The 5,967-nt window shown below is 41.5% G+C and overlaps 1 long non-coding RNA gene across 1 annotated transcript; it reads right to left on the bottom strand.

Moving 5' to 3' along the window:
- Positions 1 to 835: 835 nt before the first annotated feature.
- Positions 836 to 4,359, bottom strand: LOC306655259. The gene is made up of 3 exons (XR_013762247.1): positions 2,606 to 4,359; positions 1,475 to 1,549; positions 836 to 931 (listed from the first exon to the last, which is right to left on the bottom strand). It is a non-coding gene; the product is annotated as an uncharacterized lncRNA (long non-coding RNA).
- Positions 4,360 to 5,967: the final 1,608 nt, after the last annotated feature.

Raw genomic sequence — 5,967 nt, 5'->3', positions numbered from 1 at the left:
TCTGTTTTTATTGATGTATTTAGACCAGTGATGTTTAAAGTGATTATCGACACTGTTTGACCAACACCTATCATATCGATAGCTTTTCATTCATGCCCTTACTCTTTGTTCCTATTTCTATCTTCCATATTTTTCCTGCCTTTTGTGGTTTAATTGAACATTTTATTTGAAATTGAGCATTTCTCCTCCTTTCCCAGCATATCCAGTTATGTTTCTTCTTTTTATTTCTTATCATATGTGTGTGTGTTGCTAAGGATTGAACCCAGGGCCTTATGTGTGCTAGGCAGATGCTCTACCACTGACTCATAGCCTCAGTCCCACCACCCCCCTCTTTTTTTAGATCAGCCTTATTGTTTCTTCTTCTTTTTTTTAATATATATATATATATATATATATATATATATATATATATATTTAGTTGTAGGTGGACACAATACCTTTGTTTTATTTATTGATTTTTGTTGTGCTAAGGGTTGAACCCAGTGCCAGGCAAGCACTCTACCACTGAGCCCCAACCCCAGCCCTTGTTTATTTTTCTTTTACGAAAAGACACTTGGAACAAATAGACATAAAAAATGGTACACTTCATTCTTAGCAATGGACAAACACACATTTACTTGTTATTCCCCACAGGAACGAACTCATGGAAGTTTTAGAAGCATAGTCATTCACTCCCTTCTGCCTTCTTGTTTTAAAAAAATGTCAAGTCTTTTAATTCTCCGTAAGGCTTAATAATGGATTCTTAAAATCTAAGTCTGGACCAAGACATCTACATCAACAAGTTTCAAAAAAAACAAAACAAAACAAAACAAAAAAACGTATGTGTATATACAATGTATAATGATGTTGCCCAGAAACTCCAATTAATGATTATCCTTACAAGTTTTTCATTTCTTATCATTTGCCTGAATGGAGTCTGTTCTGTTCAAATCTGCAGGGCAAATAAAACAAAGCTGGATGTATATATATACACTCTCCCATCTTAAGGAAAACACTAAATAGAGGCACATTTAATATATACTGCACAACAAAATTCTGATTTCCAATACCTCAGAGGTAATATAGAAGGCAGACAAATATAAAACCACGTGTGGTCAACTTTAACTCCGCCTGTCTGGCTAAGTTTTTTTGTTGTTGTTGTTGTTTTTTGCGATGCTGGGGATTGAAACCAGGGCCTTGTTCATGCAAGGCAAGCACTCTGCCAACTGAGCTATATCCCCAGCTCTTTAACTTTTATAATACCCTAGAGTTTACAATATATACTTACAACTAATCCAAGCCTACTTTCAAATAATGCTATGCTGCTTTTATGGATAGTGGAAGTGCCTTATAATAGCAAAATATTCCTGATTTTCCCTCCTGTCTCTTGGATTGTTGCTGTCACAGTTTCACTTATACATAAGCATATAAAGTTGAAACTGTTATCCTCTATATCAATTAAGAATAAGAAAGAGTCAGGCTTGGTGATGCACACCTGCACTTCCAGCTACATTGGAGGCTGAGGCTGAGGATCGTGAGTTGGTCCCCAGTCTGGCAACATAGTGAGACCCTGAAAAAACAAAGAAACAGAAAAATAAAGACAATAAAAATTTTTATCATACTTTTACTCATTCTCTCCTGTGCTCTTCCTTTCTTTATGTGGATCTGAGTTTCTGATCTGTATTATCATCTTTCTCTCTGAAGAACTTCTTTTAATATTTCTTGCAAAGCAGGTCTATAGGCAACAGGTTTGTTCATCTTTGTTTATAGAAGAAAGTTGTTTTTATTTTTATTTTATATTTTTATTATTATTATGTGTTGTTTTTGGTTTGGTACTGGGGAGGAGCCCAGGGGCACTTAACCACTGAACCATATTCCCAGCCCTTTTCTGTATTTTATTTAGAGACAGGGCCTCACTAAATTGCTGAGGTTGACTTTGAACTCACGATCCTCCTGCCTCAGCCTCCCAAGCTACTGAGATTACAAGCAAGTGCCCACCTGGCTCAAATGTAATTCTTGTCTTTGGTCCTCAATAGGTAAGATGTTATTTTCCTCTGGCTTCTTTTAAAACATCTTTTAAAAAAAATCTTTGATTTCCTGAAGTCTTAATATAAAATGCCTCTATATAGGTGTGCATTTATCTTGCTTGGTGTTATTTGAACTTCTGGATCTGTTTTTTGATAATCTGACATTAATTTGGAGAATTTTCATCATTATTATTTCAAATATTGCTTCTGTTCCCTTCTCTCTTTCTGACGTCCCCATTACATGCATGTTTTACTTTTTGTGGTTGTCCCACAATTCTTGGGCATTCTGATCTTTATTTTTAGACTTTTTTTCTCCTAAATTTTCAGTTTTGGAAGTTTCAAACTTGAGTTTTATTTCTTCAGAAATATCGACTTTACTAATAAGCCCATTAAAAACCCTCTTCATTATTTATTTTTTTAATGGTGCTAGGAATTGAACCAAGGGCTAGGCAAACACTCTACCACTGAGCTACATCCCCAGCTCTTTATTTTTTATTTTGAGACAGGATCTTGCTAAATTGCTGAGACTAGACTGGAACTTGTGATCCGCCTGCCTCAGGCTCCTGAGTTGCTAGTAATCGGGGTATGTGACACCATACCTGGCTCAATTCCTTTTGAATTGTAATCACAGGTGTGGTGGGGTCTATTGTCTCAGGGTGATGCTTCTGGAACTTCCCAAGGTTTCTGTAACTCAAATAGTCCCTCTCATTAGTTCAGCAGCCAGGATGCTTCCTGCCACTTGCATTTAAGAATGCAGGTTACTTGAAGGCTATGTTGGTGTCTGTTCAGTGTTCTGTGACATTATGGGTGAGCTAGTAAGTTTGAGCAAGACTACATTTTAGGGTTAACAAACTTTTTCAATATGGAGTTAGTGCTGCTACATTATGATTAGTCCTAAGGCCTTTGGTGAGCCTGTACCCCTGTTCTGTGAACTTCACCAGTGCTTCTGGGACTTTTTCTACATAGGTAGGTAGGATGGCTAGAGTGGGCTGGAGCTGGGTATTTGTGATTCTGTGTATCCGTCTGCCTGTCCTCTTCAATTTTGGAGGCAGCAGTTTATCCTGGGACCTCGCTTCTCTGACAGATCTGAGTTTGGGATTTTTTTTCTCAGTGTGTTCGGGTTTTTTTGCTGTTAGGATGGAATGGCGACTTTGAAGCTTCTTACATGCTGGTTAGGAGACTGGAAATCTGGTCTAACATTTTTTAACTGAATGATAGACATTGTGAATTTTATATTACTGAGAACTGAGATTTCTGTATCCCGTTAGATGTTTTAAAGCTCCCTTCAGAGCTATTATTTGGATCTTCAACATCCTCTGAAGGCCCATGTGTTAGAAGTCTGGTCCCAGCTTAGCTATTGGGAGGTGGTGGGACCTTGGAGAGGGTGCCTTGTTGGAGGTTCTTCAGTTATTGGGGGTGTGCCCAGTACCAGGGATAGTAGGAGCCTGGCCCCTTCCTCCTTCTTTGCTCCTCAGCTGGTGGTGTAAGTGGTTTTGTTCCACTGGGCACTTCCACCGGGATGTGCTTTCACAGGCCCAAGATAGTGGAGCTCCTGGATTTTGGACTTGAACCTTCAAAACTGTGAGCCAGAATAGGTTCATTATCTTAGCTATTTTGTCTCAGAGATGGGAGGCTGATTAACACATTCTGGCACTTGAGGCTACTTTAAAAAAACATTTATTTTTCAAGACTTGTGTTTCAGCTTTGTTAGGCAGGTCCAGAAGAGCCTTTTGTCACATCTCTTTTTAGAGATACCGCTCCGTGATGCCCCCGTGGGTTAGAAGGGCCTCCGGTCTGGCTGTTGGAGATATCAGAGGTTCTCGACCCTTGTGAGCCCCAAGGATTATTCTTTCTAATCCTTTCGTGCGATTGTTCTTGCTCTCGGGTCAGGTAGTTTCCTCACAGGCATGTGCGATGGGTACTCGGCTGATACCCTGAAGAAAGCTTCTTGCAAATGTCTGGAGCCTCATTTCTGTCTCACTCGCTGTTCCTGATCTTCTGTCCAGGGAATCCTGCCTCACTGGGTCTCCTTGAGCTCAACTCAGGGACACAGCCAGACTCTTGAGGTACCCCTTCCCCGTGCAGGCTCCGAAGTCAGCGGGCACGCGGGGCTGGCCTCGCGTGCTTCTCCTATGACCACTACTTGCACTGTAGCTGTGGTGCATCGAATGTTTGAGTCGCATAAAGCAGAAAGAGAAATCTAGGCCTGCGAATCCAGGACCAGGAGCGAAAGTCATCGGGTGTTTTATTTTGCTTTTACCTTCCCAAGGCTGATGTTCCATCGTGGGGTGGAGCTGAGAACGCTGCAGCCGATCCTCATTCTCAGAGGTTCGGCCACCGCCGCCTCGTTCTCCTCCCGGTGGCAACTGCGCTCTCCTGTCAGTCACCTCTGAAATCTCGCGGGGCAACACGCCCGCCTCTGACCTGAAGCTAGGAGAAAGGACCGGGTTCAAGTATTTGGAACTTATTAAGACTCTTACTTTCCGGGCCTGGGCATCTGTGTCAGAGAGACAGTAGACGTCCTGGCCAGTCATAAGGTCAGCAAATAGAAAGAGGAAAGAAAAGTGGGTTTAGGAGATTGTTGTTTGAGAGTATGAGGGCTGTAAGGCAAGGTGACAGGTGGGACATTATAGTACAGAAAGGGATATTCCTCTAGTAACTGTGGCAAAAAAGTAAACTAAATGAAATAAAAAAAAAAAAAAAATACATAAGCCTGCTATCAGCGTTAGGGGCAGCTCTGAGTCACTTCCCACCCGTCCTCCTCAGGGAACCGAGTAGTGGCGTTGCTGAGTTTGTCACTAGATCCTACAAACATCAGCTCCTACTTTTTTGGGGGTGTGGAGGAGTACTGGGGATTGATCCCAGGGGCACTTTACCACTAAGCCACATCCCCAGCCATTTACAATTTTTTTGTTTTTCTTTTGAGACAGGGTCTCGCTAAATTGTCGCTGAGGCTGACTTTGAACATGTGATCCTCCTGCCTCAGCCTCCCGAGCTGCTGGGATTGCAGACATGAGCTACCACATCTGGCCTTGCAGAGCTTCCTAATACTCCCAGGCAGGTGTTATCTCTATTTAAACACGTGGGGAACTGGATTTGAGAGGCTAGGGATCTCCTGAAAGTCACACAACTAGTTTAGAAAGGTACAGAGTCTGATTCCAAAGTCTATGCCCTTTCCCTCTGTCTCCAGCAGCAGTTGTTCCCAGAGTCCCCAGTGTGCACTGTTTATTTTTGTGGGTGTTGGGGACTGAATCCAGAGCCTCTCATGCACCTGCTAGGCAAGTGCTCTACCAGCCCAACACTTAACATTTCAATCTCTTTCACCAGGTATGTTATACTTTAATGAAAATTTTATTTAAAAAAGATAACAATGTAGTGTAGTTCAATGGTAGAGGATCTGTCTAGCATGCATAAAGTACTGGTTCTGTCCCCAATACCACAAAAATGAAAAAATAATTAAATGTGGCTTAATGAATTTGCACAAAGTAACACACTGGTCTAAACAGCACCCAGTTCAAAAAACAATATAGGTTCCCTAGAATCTCCTTGCAAATGACCCTATTTTGACTTTGGAGCTCTGGCAGAGGTACTCAGTGGAGCCTAAAGCTCAAGGTCCCTGGGGTCCAGGCAGGTTCCCAAGATTCATAAATTCCTTAAAATTATAGGACATTTTCCTGAGAGGAGGTAGTCCTTCATCTGACTCTTTCAAAGGTGAGGAGAATCAAAGCTGCAACTGAAGACTGCCTAATGGGGAATCCATTCATTCATCATCAAAACCAAATACAGAAACAATGGCTACCACTTGCAAACTTAACATGCCAAGTGCTATGCTGGGCACCTCATGTTTATGTCTGACCCTTATAAAAACTCTGAAGTGTAAATACCACCATTTCCATTTTGCAGATATGAGAACTGAGTTTCCAAATGAAGCGACTTACCCAATGACACACAATTATGAAAG

Source organism: Sciurus vulgaris (genome assembly GCF_902686455.1).
Source record: "Sciurus vulgaris genome assembly, chromosome: 1".
NCBI classification, from domain to species: domain Eukaryota; kingdom Metazoa; phylum Chordata; class Mammalia; order Rodentia; family Sciuridae; genus Sciurus; species Sciurus vulgaris.
Note: the sequence above shows the minus strand (reverse complement) of the source record. Positions and strands in the feature narration are given on the sequence as shown.